Genomic DNA, 21,051 nt, shown 5'->3' with positions numbered 1-21,051 from the left:
AAGTTTGACTGTGAGTGTGCTTCTGCTTGGATCCTTTGCTGGGTGGAGCCGTTCAGAGGACCCTTTATTGTAGGCTCCATCCTATTTCCTCTCTTCCACTGCTTCTGGTGTCTATATTCTGTTTGCATTCTGAATGAGATTTAAGCATCCTCCCTAGGGTCCTCCTTATTGTGTAGCTTCTTTAGGCCCATAGATTCTAGTAGAGCTATCCTATATTAGATGGCTAATATCCACTTATAAGTGAGTGTATACCATGTCTGACTTTCTGTTTCTGGGTTACCTTGCTCAGAATGATCTTTTCTAGTTACATCCATTTTCCTGCAAATTTCATGATTTCCTTTTTTTTAACAGCTGAGTAGTATTCCATTATCAAAACACTCTGAGCTTCCAACTTACACTGATCAGAATGGCTAATATCAAAAACTCAAGTGACAACACATGCTGGAAGGATGCTCCTCCATTGCTGGTAGGAGTGCAAACTTGAACGACCACTTTGGAAACCAATCCAGTGCTTTCTCAAAAAAAAAAAAAATGGGAATAACACTACTTCAAGATCCAGCTATACAATTCCTGGGCATACACTCAAAAGATGCCTCCCCATTCAATAAGGACATGTGCTAAACTATGTTCATAGCAGCTTTATTTGTAATATCCAGAAACTGAAAACAACCCAGAGGTCCCTCTATGGAGGAATGGATATGAGTCATTCCTTCCAGGTCTTTGGTTGACAGTAAAATATGGATAACAAATCAGACCTATAATATAGGTGGTATGCTTAAAGTACTTCCATGTACAGAAAATGTCTAAGATTATAAATAACAAGGGGAGGGGGACATAACAGGGAAGAATCAAAAGGGATGGACAAATATCTACAGTGTGCTGTGCCAGTAGACAGCACATCTCTTTCCCATGTAAAATTCTGTCCTTATTCCTAACAATCCTATAATGGAGTTTTTCCAAGATACAGCTGAAAAATGTAGTTATTCAATACTTCAATCTACTCTATAAGGTTTGCTAAATATTGATTAAGTCTCTATTGTATTTCTTTTTTTTTATTAATTACACTTTATTCATTTTGTATCCCCCCATAAGCCCCTCTCTCCTCCCCTCCGAATCCCACCCTCCCTCCCCTTTCTGCATGCATGCCACTCCCCAAGTCCACTGATAGGGGAGGTTCTCCTCTTCTTTCTGATCTTAGTCTATCAGTTCTCATCAAAAGTGGCTGCATTGTCCTCTACTGTGGCCTGGTAAGGCTGCTCCCCCCTCAGGGGGAAGTGATCAACAAGCAGGCCAATCAGATTATGTCAGAGGCAGTCCCTCTTCCCATTACTATGTAACCCACTTGGACACTGAACTGCCATGGGCTTCACCTGTGCAGGGGCTCCAGGTCATCTCCACAAATAGTCCTTGGTTGGAGTATGATTTTCTGGGAAAATTGTAGAGCATGACAATAGATGAATAGACCATGTTTCTGGACTCCCCATGGCAGCAGTCTGGGCATATTTTGCATGCAGTCTGGAATGTGGACAGACATAGAAAATAAGAAAAGACAATAGAAAATGGAGAGAAAGGGGTTTTTTGAGCATATTATTATGTTTCATGTGTATTAGGACAGAAATTTATATCTCTAGGTTGTTCTCTACTAAAATATACATTTTTCAGAAATGCTATCAGCAAGATAATATATTTTCTGAAAGCATTTACTTTTCAAATACCATTTCTTTCTACTTACAGATAAGGTGAATTTTGTAGTACTCTTAGTGTTCTTGAAAGTGTCAGTCGTGAAGAACTTTTAAGCATCCATATCCTTAATCACTGCCACAGTGTTAAAAGATGAGACAACAAATAAGTGAATAACAAGACTCACAAAAACCACTTCACCATTTCAAATATGCAATAAGAATTATCTAGTAAAATATTTCATTTATCACTTTTGCTTTCTGTTTGTTTTCTTTTGTATGTTTTTCAAGACAAGGTTTCTTTGGGTAGTGTTGGCTGTCCTGGGCTCACATTATAGACCAGCCTGGCTTCAAACTCAAAGAGATCTGCCAGTCTTGGCCTCACCAAGTGCTGGGATTAGAGGCGTCCACCACCATGCCCAGTTTCACTTTTCAGTTTTATACTAAACTTATAACTTATTGTATCTTAGCACTAGGCACATGAAGGTATGAGTACGATTTGTGTCTTATACTAAGCAAGAGGGGAAAAGGAAAGCATTAGGATCTGACTTAAAGAAACATATGGTGGGTAGGCAGTTGGAGGGACCAGAGTTCACTGGTTGAGAGAAAGGAAAGCTGATGGGGCTCAGGAAGGAGGGGATGTTTGGTTGCATCTAAGTTACTCACCAAGATCATGGCCTCTGTTGTCCTGCTTCACTTTTCTCCTTTCTAAGAGGAGAAAGAAAATAAGAATTCAAATCTAATCTGCTCATTGTTTATTGTTCATCTGTTTTGTTATGTTTTGTTTTATTTTTAGATAGGAAATAATGAAAAATCATCGTAATGGTGACCTTCTTATCTGGTATAAAGATGAGATTCACTAATCTAGATATAACTTGGCACAACTTAGGGATTTATTGTTCAAGTGCAATCCTGGGCTCCCTCCTACCCCCAACCCATGGTGCTGTTCTCACAAGTTTTCAAAATTACTCTAAATATAAGATGTAAATTTGGTTCTGAGTGTGACCAATGTCTATTCTGGTTTACATTATTTCTTCATGTTACATATTTGTAGAAGCCATCACAGGTGATGGTTTGTTGATTGACAATTTTTTCCTCATTGTTTCATGTATATTAAATTTATCTCTTCAAATAGATTATTAACACCTCTGAAATCCCAAGCTGTATTTTATATTCTTTTTGTCAACAACTCAATCTAGCACCTCATTCCAGTGTCTCCACAATTTCATTCTTAGTACATGGGCTTGCAGTACATTTCCCAGGCATAATCCAGACTCTGTCACTTGCTGCTTAATATTAGGCATATTGCTTACTTTCCCTGCCTCATTTCCCTAAGATTTATAAAACGCTGTCAGGAGTTGTTGAACACATTACAGAAATTAGTGCATGTGACATATGTGGCTCATTATAATGTCTGCCTCACATTACATGACATAAAAACACTTTTGATTTTTATAAACATAAAGACTTACTGAAGTATTTTCAGGATGAGGATAGAGCTTCGTAGTAGAGCACTTACCTGGCATCCATGAAATCCTGGTTTCAACTACCAGTACCAAAAATATAAATATATGATGTATATATATCAAATATAAATATATGATTCTAACACAAATATGTAGATAAGAGGGAGGCTAGTAGAAAAAAAATGGATCACTAATGTCAAATACAGGCATCTAACAATACTTACTGAATAAACTGCTGTTACTTGCCTGCTGTGTATATTGATTTGAACTTTTGAGAGAATTGTGTAACATTTGCTGTTACAATTATGAAAGGGCTAAATGACCTTCCAAACCTGTTGTGTTTGTTTAGTATTATAATAGTAGATCTGGACTAGTGAGGTATTTTTGGTCATGTCTTCAAACAAAAGGCTCAAATTTTCTTTTGCATGTATGAGTGAATTATATCAAATCCAAGTTTATAGACACTAGTGATGGAATCAGTAAGAAAGGTAGCCAAGGAGGAAAACTGTGTCAATAAATGAAAATAGAGGTGGTAATTCATGCACTGTATTCCCCAGTTGTTACAGTTTCAGTTATAAGACTTTATTATTTTCCAATAAGATAGCACTGGTAATAGCATGCTCATTAACATTGATTTAATAGTTAACAGATCATTTTATTCAAGTTTATTTCCTGAACCATATCTCTGAAGATAATAATAAGCAAAAAGAGATCAGACTCAGTCTGTATATCAAAATGGCTGCCTTTCCAGGCAGCAGCTATCATTCCTTCTTGTGATCATAGCTTATTAACTTTCTATCATATTCAAATCATAGTTGCAAAATTACATATGTGAGTACATACATTTATCATTTAATGTGTAATACATTAAGGGCATACCTTTATGTGGTGAGTTGTGAAAGCGTTTAAGTATCATGAGTCTGAGAAGACATATTTTAGTTTTCAGTTATATATGAAGTCACGCTGGTAACATTTTTGCCTCATTTCATTCTATCTGTAGTGTATTTTTCATGTATGTAACTGCATGATGTGTATTTGTTGATGTGGAGATTCCTCAATGCTCCTATGGAAGTCAGAGGACAACATTAAGGAGATAGTTTACTCCTTCCACTCTGGATTCCGTTCTCAGGTCTTCCGGCTGGACAAAACATGTCTCTACCATCTGACCCATCTTGCCTGCATTAGTATAAGCCAGTTTTCAGAATAATAGATAAAGCATTTTTTTACAACTTCAAAAGTTAAGAATGACCCTGAATTTTTGCACATAGATCTTTATTTGCGTGGCATTGGGATGTGCGCATCTGTGTGTCTATGTGAGAAAGATTCATGTGCAACTTTGACAGTGCGTGTCCAGAGGTAGACTGCTTGCTCAGAAATGTGAGAAATTAGAAAACTTTATATTTTTTAGTTTGCATGTGTCATGGTGTAGTATGGAAATTAAAAATAAGTATACATTAATTTTCTAATCAAACAAAGGAAAAAAATCAAAGATGTTAAATGTTAAATGCTTTAGATAAAAGGCAGCTTTCAGAGCTATTGAAGTGACTCAGACTAAGTTCCCCACGTGGGTACCTCTGACCAGTACAAGGTTACCCTGACGCTGAAACACTACAAATTATGGAAACAAATATCACATTCTGTGTCTAACAAAAACTGTAAGTCATAGCATCTTTTAGAAAATACTGGATCTCATCAGGCGCAGTCGACCAAAACCAGGCTCATTTCACTCTCAGAAAGCCATCTACATTTGCCAGAGATTTTAAATTGAATAATGGACTGACTGTGTGTGAATGCTCTGTGTGCCTTTCTTTTATACTTTTGAAATGGCAATTGAGTCTGGGGAAACCCTGGCGGGGGAGGCAGGGGAGCAGGTGACAGCACAGGAATGGGTGCTGCATGAGATAGGGACTTAATGAGATAAGGGAATATGTATTTTTGTTAGGAGAGAAAAAACTTCATAACATTTTTCATATGAAACATACACAAGAATAATGGAATAGATTATATCTTCTGAAATGTGGCCTACAGTAAGTTACTGTTGCATGTCTTCCTTCCAAAGAAAGGGAATGAATTGGAGACATTCGCTTATAATGAAAATTGTCTGTATTTTTCTCAATTGAGAGAGTTCATTGAGACTTCATAGAATAGTTTTATTACATATTACATGGGAAGGAAAAACACATTTTTTGTTCCAATAACAACCTTTTATCAGGCTTGACAATGCACGGCAGCATAGTTATGTCAGAAAAGAAACTGCTGCAAATTCTCTGCCAAAGTAGAGTTTCTTTTCAAAGTGTGGTTTCAGCAGCAGTTTTTTGCAAAAGAAGGAAAGTCTGTCAGAGAAACTCAAGCACCTTTATTTCTCCTTCTACCACCTACCATAAAAGTACCTTTGGATTTGGGGGTTTGGTTTTAATGTTTGTATTATTTCCACCTAACCATAAAGAAAAAGAAGGAAAATGACAAAAGGAAAGGGAGAGGGACAGAGGAAGGGATAGAGAGACAAAGGGACAAAGGGAGGGACAGAGAGACAGAATATTGTGCTACCTAGTGGTCATGTTCTGAGGGTTTTGTAAAAGCCTTCATCAGCAGATACAGAGATAACGCAGGCATTGCACCTGAGCCATTTTTTCTGTCATGCATGAATTCTGGAAACTTACATTTTATTTTGACCTGTCAATGCACCCACATTTTTAAGGTGACCTCAAGCCTTCTACTTCCTCCTTCTTGAGTAATCATCAAACCTCTTCTCAGAGTTGCTCTGTATACATTCCCAAGCAATACTAAGTGGCAGCATCTACAGCTAGAGGCCACTTGGATTTGATTCCAATCTAGCCTATCCAACCTTTTGAAATTCTTTCTACAAAGGTGGTAAGCCACATTGCAGATATCCTAGTATGTGGGCCTATGAATGGAGGAGACTTGAAGGAGACCGAACATGCCTGTTTTCTTTTTAGTAATGTTGACAAGAATTCCATTCATCTGTAAGCATGTGTGGTTTGTGTTTGTGTGTGTGTAGTGTGTGTGTGTGTTTAAAGAGGCAACCTCATGTCAGCTTCACTTTCCACTGGAGAACTAAAATAGTCATCTCCGTTATTTTTCAAGATATATTTTGTTTTTCATATGGTTCAAATATGTATGCCTGAACACTTTTATATGATTGATTCAGTTGTGTTCAGTTAAAGTAACCTACACTTCAGTCTTTCATTAGGCTCTCTCAGCTGCTTGAAGCTACAGAGAACCTTGACTATGGTTTTTTGCTTCATCATTATTTTCAACTCCCACATCACCCATATAAGTTAGGTTGTTTGTATTTCTCTGGAATTGGAGCATCAAGTGGTAGAAAGCATAACAATTTGATCTCTGTAGATTGATGAGAAAATAACCAGCCAAACATTCCACTTGCCCTCTAATAAGGAAACGCTGGTTTTCGGTTACCAGCTTTCCCTACATGGAGTCTCTGCCATCCAGGTGATAACGGTTATATTTGTTTCAGCCCTCAGTGCTCTTCCTTGGTGGTTTTGCTGAGAACCTGTAAGGCAAGTGAACCAGTTAGTGGCTTTATGTCATCACATTCCTTAATACTTTAAGACTAGGCTTATGTTGTGGATATAAACATATTTTTGTTTTAATCCTAGGTGTGGGATGTGGGACTGATTCAGAGAGACCACAGCAGTAAACTATCTGCCTCTTGTGGACTCTGAGTGGAGCTCTTTGCCAGCTGAGGATAGTTTAAATCTTAAGATTCTGGAGCAAAAATAAGTGCCAGAGCTCAGCGAACATCGAGGCGCTGGGAGAAAGAACAAGGCTGCTGCTGGTGCTTCCCTGCTGTGGCTACAGTTGCTGCTGCTGTGGTAAGACAAAAGTTGGAGATCTCCTGAAAGGAAGATTGGACTGGCTCCAAGGAACCTGATGACTATAACCAGCAGGAAGCAGCAAAGAGAACTATGGCCCCTCTCTCACTAACCTTTTCTCTTTCCTACCTGGTTTTGGAGTGTTGGAAAGAATTGGGTAGGGATAGAGTAAAAGAGATATTAAAAAAATGTAAATAAAAGAGGTTTTGTGTTTTTTTTTAAGTACTCCAACAGGCTTATGTTGACCTGACCAATCATATACATAGGAAAGACAAACAATATTTGTTCAATAAGAAAAAAAAGATCTCTGGAGGGCTACAGAAATGCTTCTGTCATGTAAGTGCTTTCTGCACAGTAGTGATTATCTGGGTTCCCTTCCCTAGCAACCATCTAAAAAGTACTAGCAATGGCCAAATGTGTCTGTATTCCTGCCAAAGGGGAGAGGGAAGAAGAGGATCCCTAGAGCTCAGGTCAGCCAGCCTACCAATAAGGACAAGCTTTGAGATCTTTTTAGAAACACCATCTCACAAAATGCGATAAAGTGCACAAAAGGAAGAAATCTGACATTAACATCTGACCTTCACAAGCACATGCACGAGCCTACCTATAAACACATATATGAATGTACAATATACACACATAAACAAAAAGTCTGACCAGAGTTCATTATATCTTATAGTATGTAAAAGAATTACTACATTATTTGAGTGTGTGTGTGTGTGTGTGTGTGTGTGTGCATGCTTGCAGAAGGCAGTTCTATCCTGCCATGTGTGCTATAGGGATGTCTTCAGTGCCTTTATCCACTGATCACCAATACTAGATCATGCATTGTTTTTTTAATCAGTATAATATAGAACTTCTCAAAAACATACGTATTTTTATAGATTAGAAAATGCAATGTAACACAATAGTAATTATTTACATTTTTAGAGTCCTTTCAATATCATATTTTTTTCCAGATTACACTCAAACTGACTGCTTCTAATATTCTCCATATTGATATATAATGGACTATGAAACTTCTCCTGTCAAAATCAATACCCTGAGTCTATGCTCTGTTCTCATATTTCCTAGGTACTCTTTATTTTCTGTAGTCATTGAAATTAAAGTACAACATGTCTTTTAGCACTAATAATCTTAAAACAAGTTGAAGAAGCAACATTACATTGCTAAAAAGAAAATATCATCAACTCCCAACATGGGAATCCATTCATGTGTATGAGATGTCTGATTTCATGCATGTTAAACTGTGGACACATGGATCATATCTATATAAAGAAGAAGAAAACTATCTTCTCATTTACAATACAAATGAAAAAATTCTTTATGTCTGTAGTACATCAAGCTACTGACAAGTTGGGTATTTTCTTTCTTTATCAACATTCCTTGGTTTTCAGAGCTTCTAACTGAGAAATCATAGCAAGTCCTGCCCTTACCATTTTGTGACATCCCAGTAAACCTGGCTCCCCAGAGCAGGGTTCATTCTGAGATTTCTAAATTCTTAAACTAGATCATGCCAGATCATGACACTGGGTTTCTATCACACACCTTCAGTCTGGCTCAGTTCCTTTGCTCTGTCCTAGACTTGAAGACTGGTCTACCTGGTCACTCTTCATCTGATGCCTAGAAACTTCTGCACTTTTTAGTTTTTACAGCATGGGGATGGAAAGAATTCTGCTCTTTCCAAAGAGTCCACGCTGCTTCAAGAAACCATGCATAGTCTTGTTTCCTCTAAACACTACTCTAACTCTTACCCTCAGATGTCAGTGATTTCTGCAATAGGATTCTAACAGAGGGCTTCAGTTTCCACGGTGTTCTGCTGGAATGCTACCTCAGGGTCAACTTTTCTCAAGACTAGCACTGGGTCTTAAGATTCTGCCACAAATGCCAAGTATATTAGGTGGTTTTCTGATTGCCAAAATATCCAATAAGACAGAATGAATTTAAGGAAGGGTAGCTTTATTCTGACTGTCTTTCAGAGGATTTCTCCACAGAAGGGGGAGCATGGCAGCTTGTGCCTTATATCGTAGCATGCATCAGAGAGATGAGAAGGGAACCAGAATCATGCTAAACCTTCAAAGACCCACCTGTGGTGACCTGTCCATGTCCACTAGCTACTCATGACTTCCCAAAGAATCTCTAACCTGCCAAAGCAGTCACCAGCTGGGGACCAAATTATCAAAATCCTTTACTCATGGAGGACATTTTAGATTCAAATTATAACATCAGGGTGTGCATTTCTAGATTTGAAACAACTCTCTTTTCTGTCATGGACCAACCACCACGAGCATCTCAGTGGCTTTGTGGTTCACGCCTGTATGTGTCTGTATGCACATACTAGATACTATGGAAGACAGTTGTCACTGTGGGTCTGGTTTCTTTGGGCAGAGTACAGGGAATCTTATGAAAGAAGGGGGAGATAGAAAGACCTGGAGGGGACTGGAGCTCCACAAGGACACCGACAGAACCAAAAATCTGGACCCAGGGGTCTTTTCTGAGACTGAAACTCCAACCAAGAACCATTCATGGAGATAACCTAGAACCCTTGCACAGATGTAGCCAATGGCAGTTCAGTCTCCAAGTGGGTACCCTAGTAAGGGGAACAGGGACTGTCTCTGACATGAACTCAGTGGCCTGTTCTTTGATCACCTTCCCTTGAGGTGGGGGCAGCCTTACCAGGCCACTGAGGAAGACAATGCAGCCAGTCCTGATGAGACCTGATAGGGTAGGCTCAAATGGAAGAGAAGGAGGAACTCCCTTATCAGTGGACTGGGGAAGGAGCATGGGAGGAGAAGAGGGAGAGAGGGCCAGATTGGGAGGGGACAATGAAGGGGGCTATAGCTGGGATACAAAGTGAATAAATTGTAATAAATAATTTAAAAAAAAATAAAGGGAAAAAAGATCCAAAAAAGTGTGGAAACAACTGAATGTAGATGTGAGCTTTAGGTCTAGAACCCTGGCTCGTGATGGAATGCCACACATGATCGGCACACCCTCCCCTCCTCCTGAAGCTTCACTTCTAGAATGTGTTTCTGCCCCTTGCTTTTCCACAGCATAAGCAATGGAGTCATGCTTTTCATGCACCTGCAAGTTTTCCTCTAACAAGTTGTTTGTATATTCCTATTTGTTTTTAACTTCTATTTTCCCCATTCTGGTTATAGGAATTGCTCACTTACCAGACTGTTACCCCACGTGATCTTTAAGCAACGACCAGACTGCACTCTCGCTGCGTGTTCTTTAAGCAGTGGTCAGTCCTTACCATTCCTGCATGTGCTTTAAGCAATGGCCAATTCTCACTGTCCCCCTCATGATCTTCAAGCAATGGCCTGTCCTCACTGACCCCTGTGTGATCTTTAATCAATGTTCAATCTTGTGTTAAACCTACAGAAATCCTCCAGTTTTCAAACTAAAGAGGAGAATCTGATGATTAGTTAAGACATTTACTCAACTTAATTCAGACTTTATTCTTCTCTTAAATCCTGTGGCTGCGCTCTCCTATTTCGAATTTTTCAGAATTAAAGAAACCCTCATTTCTAACAAGCTTGTGCACACAGGGCATCTGTCTGTCACCAAAGGCAAACAGCATTTTTCAAATATAATGGAAACAGGAGTCATCAACTCTAAATCTGATCTGCCCGTAATTCAATTAAATCATTACATTCTTGTCTTTCACTGATTTTCTTGCCTACAGAAAACCATTCAACAAATGTGTAAAATGTTCATGTTTAAATTGTTTAAATTGTGTGTGCATCTAAAGAGAAAGAAAAGGGGGGGAAACATCATTTAATGCTAAAGAGGAGAATAAATTGCTGATTTTCTTTTCTTTTTTTTTTTTAACAAATGGCTGGGAGGGTTATAATGTATTAGATTTTTTTTTCCAGAGGTAATCTTAGATGGGGAGTGAATGAAGCGAAGTCTGTTATCAGTCCATAACATCTGCTGCAGTGTCAAGTGATGAAATGGGTGACTCCAGAGCCCAAGACAGCTGGGACGGCTTTCTTAATGCAGGAGGGTATTGTGCAAACAAACAGGCCCTGATACGGTCTATGGTTGTCACAATTATTCAGGCTGGTGATACATCTTCCCGTATTAGCTGCTTGAGCAGTCCTATTTCTTTTAAAAGTAAACTACTATATAACAATCGCCGTTCTGGCCTGCAAGTCAGTGGGCACAAATAAAATAAATACCCCAAGAACAACAAAAAAATAAATATAAATTAAAATTTATCACCAGAGCAATAAACTGCAAAGCTGATGTAAGATGAAACAGGGCAAGACAAAACACCTACAACAATGGCCAGGGAGGGAACAAACAAAGCCAGATCCCAAACCCCAAATGAATAGCAATTTCCCTTATGCTGTGTGTGTGTGTGTGTGTGTGTGTGTGTGTGTGTGTGTGTGTGTGAAGTGGTCTGGGTGTCCTTCAAGCAACAGATACAAAAGCACTGGTTTGGAAATCTGATTTTCACTCATGCACCTTTTAGGCTGTGGCTTGTGTACCATATCAAAGCTATAACTAAATGGGATGATGGAACTTACCTAACACAGGTAAAAGTGCTACAAAAAGAAGAAATGAAACACTTTGGTAATAATTATTTACATACATCTAGAGGGGTTACTAGGTTTTAAAATAAATAGATTAGCTTCACCTATGCAGGCTTCCTGGTAAGTAGAGAATGGTGAGATTTTCATTAGAAACATGATAGTTCTCAGATACTAGAGATCCCAATTCCTGGTTCACATACGACAAAGCACACCTTCAAGAGTACAACCTAGCTTTGGATCTGACATCCGCAAGTGGAAGCGAGAATTATTATATATTCAAGTTCGCCGTGCCCTTGGCATCAAAAGTCAGTGGTAGGGACAGTTCAGTCTGCAAAGCGTTGTCCGGCTAGCTTGATTTCAGATCCCCAGAGCCCACGTAAACAGACATGACTTGTGTCCATAATCTCAGTTCTAAATGATGGGAGGTGGAAAAAGAGCTCTCCGCCCCTGGTTGCTCACGGGATCGCTAACCTGGTCTACATGGGGAATTCCAGATCGGTGGGAGATGTTACCTCAAACAGCGGAAGCTATTCTGAAGGTTGTTCCCCGACCGCCACATGTGAACTATGCACAAGCCCACCCTTACCCACAGAAACACACACACTCACACGCATGCGCGCACACATAGGCGCACGCACGCGCACACCCACGCACTAAACCCTCCATCTCCATCAACTCCCTAAGCATGTGTGCAAGATAATAACTGAGGATTGAGATATCTTTCTAGAAGCCCATGTGTATTTGATTCTGAGCCAATTTCTGTAAGGCTGCCCCTGTCTCTGTCACTTGTATATCCAGGGTAGTATTAGAAATAAGACATTTTTAGTTTATAGTAAGATAGGTATCTTCAAAATAAATATAAATAGAAAAATTGAATAAGTCACAGAGGTTTAGCGGAGACATTGGCTCTTAAAAATCAGAAAAATAAACTTTTACTATTTATTCTGGTATTTTTTACTTTAGAAGTTACTGGATGTCTGTCTAAATTACATTAAGCATGTTTTCTGTTGTATGTATGTTAAGTGAGATCTAAGACCCATGAAGACTCCAAAATGTATGAGTTAGTTCATCTGCACAGAAGAGATCAAACACTTTTCTTCCTTATTCCTTTCTCAACACACCACACAATTATTGACAAATAGTAAATAGTCATCAAGAGCTGACTCGGCATGTGCTAGCTTCAAGCTCAGTTATGTTGGGAGTCATATGCAAACGCCACAATATGATCTCTCTTGCTGACAATGGGATATCTTTGCTTAGTCAATTATTCATTCATTTAATAAATATTCACTGATCATATCCTTGAGGTCTGCTAAGTTTATTATGTTAAAGATGAAAGCTTGAACCAAAGAATAAGGAAAAAAAAATTCACTCTGGTTGACTCTTACAAAGCTGATGGGGCCATGGGTAGTGTTGTCATGGAATGTCGGAAAAGGAGAATTTGGGAGAATCCATATGTAAAGGAAAATTTCAACCTACTTTGGGAAAAGTGCGGTAATATCATAGACAATATCTCTGAGGAGATAGCTTGCAAGTTAAGGTCCAGAAGAAGAAGAGAAGTGTTAGGCATAAAGGAGAGAAGAAACATCTTCTTGAGATGTCAGACAGAGAGGAAGGCATGCCCTTGTCAGGAGCAAAACAATGTCAAAAATGGTTGTGGGGCTGATCTTTAGGCATTGTGTGCATGCTTGTGGATAGCTCTAGAACTGTTGTGACACTTAGCAGAAGACAGTTGCCGTGTCTGCCCCACTCTATGGAGTAACCCACTCTTGCTAGCTAACTGTTTTCTTCACCTTACTAGTTTTTTTTCCAGTAGTAGCCTTCATCTTATATTAGATTTTATATCTTACAAAAAGTATTAGTGTGCCAGTTTTCTGCCTCTATTTTCATAATGATATAATTGCTACATAAAGGAAAGGTTCTGCATCCCTTTTGTTTTTGTGCTCCATTCTGACCCTCAAGAACAATCTATGGCAGAAAGTAGGTATTAAAAAAAGTTATTGACTAGCAAGGCAGTGTTCGTGCTTTGCAATCTCAGTATTCAGAAGGCTGAGATTGGAATTTGGCTGTGATTCAAGGGCAGCAAGAGTTACATAGTAGAACTTCTGTCTCAAAGAAAAAGAAAGAAGAAAGATGAAAGAAAAGTAAAATAAAAAGGAAGAAACCAAAATCAAACCAAAGAACTGAAACAACAAAATATCCAAGACAGCAACAATAAAGAAATAATTATTAAATGGATGTGTTTAATTTACTCTTTTAGTTTAGTGTTCCATGGCCTATGGGAGAAGCAGCTTCCTTCTAATGCCCAGGATGGAAAACAGCTTTCATCCCTTGCATGCACGTTGCATTGGCAGGAGCTCAATCACCTAATCACATTTAGCTGCAAGTGGGATTAAAAGATGCTGTGTTGGGGGAAAAGCCATGATCTTCGAAGGCAGGGGCTGTGGATGTTGGATGTGGGTTCACTTGACCATGAGTGAATGACTGAAGCAGGAAAGACCTTCTCTTTCCTTGTAAAGTGTCAGGGCTACTATGACCCCAGGTGGAAATGGTTGAGCAAATTCAAGTATAGAATTCATGCTGTCAGTACTAAAACAGAATAAAGTACTTCACCTATAGCACTTTCATAAAAGCATAGAAGGGGCAAACTGCGTAAAAGTATTGGGTTTATTTGTGTAGGTAAGTATTTTATGATATGCCATATATTTAAGCTTCAAATAAATACCTTGAACATAGTTTGCTAAGAGACCAATCACAGAGTAAATAAACTGTGTGGCTTAATTTTCACTTTTTTTTCCTCTTTTTGTCCTTTATTAAAAAGTATCCATAGCATAACACACTCATATTCAGGGTGGACCTTCCTTCCTTTGTAATCCTCTCTGGAAATACTTTCACAGACACACGTAGGGATGTGCCTTCAAAGAACAGATTGCCAAGTCTATTAGAATTATCAATTCACATTTCTATCATTGGTCAGCAAAAGCCCCTATCACAACTTTACCATTGCCAACTATCAGCTCGCCGAAGTCCCTTCTAATTTTTTTAAATTTTTTATTAATTACACTTTATTCATTTTTAATTTTCACTTTTACATTTACTGAAAATTAATGTTACTAATTAAAAGTCACAAGTGAGGAGACAGTCTATAATATTATACTAAATATTTTAAAAACTAACTTTAATTTTATTGATTTGGTGAGCAATTTGGGCATTTTTTTCATGATTCAAAATAAATTCATAGTCTAACTAGATTTATTTTTGTAACTTACCATGGTAACAATCGAGCTACTGCTTCTTAAGTGTTTTGAGCATGCGTCACACCCATGGGGATAGGATAGCAATTACATTTTATTGACAAATCTGACAGCAAATTTTTCTAAATAAAATTTTAAAATAGGTATTGTCTAAGTGCCTGAATTTTTAAATCTCTCTCTCTCTCTCTCTCTCTCTCTCTCTCTCTCTCTCCGTGTGTGTGTGTGTGTGTGTGTGTGTGTGTGTGTGTGTCATATATATTTGTGTGTGAGTACAGTGGGTCTTTGCCATGGCATGTGTGTGGAGATTATGTCAGCCTTAGTTATCAGTCCTCTTTCCACTCCGAATCAGGGTCCCTTTTGTTTTTCTCTACATATGCCAAGGCAACTGTCCCATGGGATTCTAGGGTACTCATGTCTCCACTTACACCACTGAAACTATAGACCAACGTTATATAAGTTCCAGGGACACAAACTCATGTTTTCGCACTTGCATGGCAAATGCTTTACTAATGGAGCCATCTCCTCGGCCCACATTTCTACATTTTTTTTTTTTAAAAATATGTTCTACACGTAGGCCTCATTAATGAGAGATGTAGATTTAAATTTAGCCTGGTCCAAATACAAAACCAAAGAAAATTCCTCTAAGTAGCCCCACCATCCATTTATTAATAATTTTATTAGATAAGCCTGTGTGAATGAGTGCTGAGAAGAGACCCTGATTATATATTTTACAATAATCACTCTAACCCTTTAAATATAAACACAGTTAAGCACTGAGTAAAATTCTGTGACGTGGAAGGGTGAATGAGTTCTTATGGGCTAAACATCTACTTTATACAAAACAATGCCCTGAATCCTAGTGGAAATCAACCTTGAGTATGTTCTGTTTCCTTGAGGCAAAGGCCTTTTATTGTACTAAGAAGATGAACCTTCTATAAAGTATCGCTACAATGATACAAGTAGAAAAATCATGAGAACACTTAGCTCAAAATGGAAAGAGATGCTTTCCATCTGAAACAATCATAGTTATCTTCCTGGATGATGTCACAGGTAAAACCAGGTGTGGAAGTCTAAAGCAGTCACACTTGACCTAGGGCTTTAAGAGGAAATGTGTGACTGAAGCAGCAGTGTCAGCCAAAATGAAAAGGGGAAACACATACAGGGCACATTTGGGTGATCAAATGTATTCCTAAAGTTTGGGAATCTTTACAACATCCTGGGGACTGATGCCTACAAATTGTCTGTAGTTAGCCCTCACCTTGTTTCATTACAGGCGGTAAAATGTAAAACGGATTGCTTCCATGGTTTGAATATGAAATTCCTTTCCATTCCCCAGGCTCACATGTTCGAATATGTGGTCCTCAACCGGCGTTGATTGTCTGAGAGGTTATAGACTCTTTGGGACATGGGGTATAGCTAGTGGAAAAAGTCACTATAGGTGGGTTTGAAGGTTACCCTGCCAGTTCTGGATTTGCTGGCGGCTGCTGTGCTGTGTGTCCTGTGAGCAAGTGTCCTGAGCACATTGTCCTGTAGCTGCCGCAAGACTTTGCCACCATGCTGAAATAAGTGCCTCGGAAACCATAAGCCAAAATCAGCCTTCCCTTTCGTGGCCTCTATAGAGTATTTGACTCCGTGAAAAGAAAAGTAACACATGCAACAATTATGAGTGAGGAGCCAGGAAATCTGACAGGCAGCCTGGGTTTTGACATCCTTTCTGCTATTGTACTGAGGTGGCAGAACTCTGAACACCAGCACGATTCTCAAGCAGTGATTTAAAGCAGAAAACAACGCGAAAGTTTTCTTTCTGGTTGATTTATTATTTATTAGATTTATCCTGGCTGTGGCCTCCTTCCTCATCTCCTCCCAATCCCAACCTCCCTCCCTCTTCTCCCACTTTGACCCTCCCCTAGTCCACTGATAGGGGAGGTCCTCCTCCCCTACTGTCTGACTCTAGCCTATCAGATCTCATCAGGACTGGCTGCATCCTCTTTCTCTGTAGTCTGGCAAGCCTGCCTCCCCACCCAACCCCCAGGGGGAGGTGATCAAAGAGCCTGTCCCTGAGTGATTATGAGAGACAGCCCCTGCTCCTCTTATTAAGGAACCCACATAGAGACTGAGCTGCCATGGTCTACATCTGAGCAGGGGATCTAGGTCCTCTCCATGTATGGTCCTTGGTTGATGCATTGGTCTATGCAGGCCACACTGAGCCCAGATTTTTTTGGTTCTGTTGGTTTCCTTGTGGAGCTCCTGTCCTTTCCAGATCTTTCTATCTCCCACTTCTTCCATAAGATTCCCTGAACTATGCCTAAAGTTTGACTATGACTCTCAGCATCTGCTTTGATAGCCTGCTGGGTAGATTCTTGATCTATAGGTATAACTGGGCCTGATGCCAGAAAACCATGTGTTTAATTACTGTTTTATGCTCCTCCACAAATGCAACTGGATAATTGAATCTATGTGCAAGGTTTGCATGTTTCTGAGTACCAAGCCACGACTGACTATGCTGTCTACTGATAATAAATGAAAGAGATATATTTATTTCACAAAACCTTGCTTAGAAGCCATTAGAGAGTAAATTCTGGGATGAGTACTGGTAACACAAGTAAACAAAATATAGTGCCTGACTCTCAGGTATCAAATGAAGGGAAGTCACATGTTAAATGACCTTACCACTCTCTTATTTAAATCGGAATTGCATTTCTTGTTCAAAATTAGGAATATATTTGGCATTCCTTTCCTTAAAGGAAAAACTGAAGCAAGAAGGGAAAAACTCAACTGGCATCACAGCAGGCTCCATTTTGTTCCATTTGACCCATCATCACAGGATTTGTGAGACCATTAACATTCTATGCTTCTCCAATGTTTATCATGTCTGCCTACCTTTGTCAGTATCAATGACTGCTTCAGGCAATCAATATTTTTCCAGAAATTTCCAAACTGTTTCAAACACAGGAATTAAAAAAAAAAAACTGTACAGAGTCAAAGCATCTGTTCCATGCATATTTATTTCTTGTCTCTTGAGGCAGTTCACATGCCAATGAATGTTTGTTTTAACAATAACACCACTTCTTTTGAGTCCACTTGAGGCTTGAAATAAATAATGTTTTAAAAGTGGGTGTGAGGCAGAAAAGAAATGAGATTACTTCCTCTCTGACTCAGTCTGACCAGTTGCCCTTGTATTTCCCCGTGAGACACAATTATTACATCATTTAAGTCTCAATACCCTGCCCACATTGCTAAATCGTGATAGCAAGCCGCTGATAAAGTCTTTTGATTAGTCCCAGACAGCTTCTCCAGATGTCAGCTTCCATTCACTGCTGGAATCTTGAAGCAGTGCTCTTCGTCAGTGGCTTTGTATACTCCTTCAGTTAATTACAACTCATGCAGTCTTGGGATTGAGTTGAGCTGATGTGTGTCAGTGCCTTTCAGGACAGGAAAGGGATGAGTCCACAAATTTTGAAGGTGTCTGATATGATACCATACGAGTGTTTTTAGTCAGTTTATAAATGAAATTTGGAGGCTGAGATAAACCTATGGCTTCTTTTTCATTTGAGGAGGTGTACCAATCCCCACTACCAAAGCTTTCGCCTCTCATTAATCAAGAATGAGTCCTTATTGTAATTCTCTTACAGATTTGCTACTATTAATCAGGTTCCCTCTTCTAGTTATCAACCTATAAAAATGAAATAAAATAATTGCAGAAATGTTAGCAATCTATAAATTTGTGTCATATCAAAAGCAGATGTTTACCTCACTATTATTCAGATGTAGTGGCTTTGTGGAATTTGAAGACATTTTTAGAATGCAGAAGAATTTAATCGCATTCTAAGATGTCAACTTCTACTTAAAATGTGTGCAGTCACCTTGACCGTTTTCTAGGCAAGGGGCAAGAAGCCTTCTTGTAACATTCACCTTTCTCAAGGTTACCAATGTTAACGTAGTAACAGAAAGAGTCATATGGTAATTGGAGTCAAAATGCCTGGGCTCAGGTCCCACCAACTCAATGGTGATTGGGCAACTAATTATTCACTTCTAAGTCTTTATCCACATGAGTAAAATGTGGACCTAACTGGTTGATAACTAAGTCTAAGTGACAGTAAAGGATATCATGCGTGTGTAGGGAGGGTTTTAGAAGGTGGAAGCTTAAAAACTATAGAGAATGTCTTAGGAGAGCCGGACTTCCTCTGTCCTGACACAATGCCCCTACGTTGCAACGGAGTAAATGGATGAAAATACAACCAAGATCTAAAGTGTAAGTCTGAGTCAAGCTAATAAGTGAAATGTTCTTGAATCTACCATAGTATGGAAAAGATTGAGAAGATTTGGACCAGCAGGGAGTGAGTAAGACATCAGTATAGCAAGTTTGCTCAGAGCTGCCTTGCATTACAACTCTTCTGTTCTTATGCAAAATGATGGAGACCACATCAAGCCATAAGGACAATGCTTTTAAGTTTAAAATGATTTAGTAGCATCTATCTATCTATCTATCTATCTATCTATCTATCTATCTATCTATCACCTGTTAACATTTCATCATATTCTGTCTCAGCAGGAATAATTCTGATAAAGGTGAAAATAGTTCATGTGTTTTTTTTTAAATAAGTTCATAGAAATTAATATAAATAAATGTTTATACTCTTCCAAGGAAACACCGTTAAGTCAATAATAGACTTATAAACTTATAAGAAATATGGGATAGAATCAACAATCAATTTATTTATTCCAGCAATACTACCAACATTCAAACCAGTCATGAAAATTTTATCTAAAACTATCTTCAAAGTCAGTTTGGAGATACTCAGGGAAATCTTGGATATTAACCAATGTTGGTTTGTGAAAGAAACATCTACAATTTAAACATATTTCAATACTTTCTCAATATCTAAGATATCAGATAACCTAAATGTCTATCAATGAATTAACAGGTGAAGAAAGTACTATCTATCTATCTATCTATCTATCTATCTATCTATCTATCTACATGTGTGTGTCTTCTATATATAAATGTCTTCTAAATATTTATATTACATATGTATATATAGATAAACTGCCACTTATTTTTCACATATATGAACCTAAATGCATTATATTAAGTAGAATAAGTCAGGCATAGAAAGACACATATTGCATGATTTTATTTTATATGGTATCTTAAAAATGTTTAATTTAGAGAACCAGAGAGTAGAAAGATGGTTACCAAGGACTGGGAGGTCAAGTTGAGGTAGGGATTTCAGTCAAAGTTACTGTATTTCAGTCAGAGATAAGAAATAATTCTATAACATGTTGAGTATAGTTACTAGGAGAACTGACTTGAAACATTGTTTTGACAAAAAATGAAGACAATGTTTTAGTTGAATGGGTTAGGTATTCGCATGCCCAAACTATCATGGTATAAAGTAGAAGTATATGCAACTTCAGTTGTTACAGAAGTAAAGAAGAAATCTTCCATCTAACACTTCACACTTTATCTTTAACTTATAAATCAGTTTCTCCTTTTTATTGTCTGAATGTTAGAAGTCTAGCTGCCAAATTACAGGCTTTACTCCTATGGAAAACTATCTTCAAGCCAAAGACGGTAGCTGCAAGTAGAATTCAGCATGTGGAAGAGTAAAGCAGAACTCTTAGTTCAAGTTCTCCTGATATATACAATGACTCTCGGGCCTATCTTCAGGCCAGTTAAACCAGTGTCTCACAAGCAAATGCAAACATCTTCAGTCTCCCAAGACTACATTTATGTCAGTTGCTAAACTTCTACATCCAAGTGATAAACATTTTAAGTGGTGCAATTGGAGATCACATTGTCATGGCAAAGCGGTTGAGTTCCGCTCGAGCCAACGGAAGTAGAAGCGACCATACGGAAGTGTTCAAGGCTGAGCTTCAATAAGCTTTATTTATAACAATAGGCATATTACATACCTGGACAATCATATTAAACCCATCAGCCAATATCAGTTTCAAATTCTCTGGTACGGTGAATGAGTGGCATCATTTAGAAGGAGGGCGAACTGAAGCAACATCGTACCTGTCACACCTGAAATATGAGCGATACCATTTCCTTCCCAGCACAAGGGAGACAATGAAGTACCGCGGAGACAGCGCATTGCTAAACCTACAAAACAGTTTGGCCTTGGCTGTGGCTGATTTGCCACGTAATTAATGTGAGCGTCAGATCTGTCGTCTGTAAAATGGGGCTAGCCTTTACTTTCATCTAGGGTGTTTCTAAAAATTAAATATGACAAAGTATGAGCGCTTTA

This window comes from Psammomys obesus, unplaced genomic scaffold, assembly GCF_907164565.1.
Source record: "Psammomys obesus unplaced genomic scaffold, mPsaObe1.curated_primary_1811, whole genome shotgun sequence".
Taxonomy (NCBI): Eukaryota; Metazoa; Chordata; class Mammalia; order Rodentia; family Muridae; genus Psammomys; species Psammomys obesus.
The sequence above is the reverse complement of the archived record's forward strand: the minus strand, read 5'-3'. Positions refer to the sequence as shown.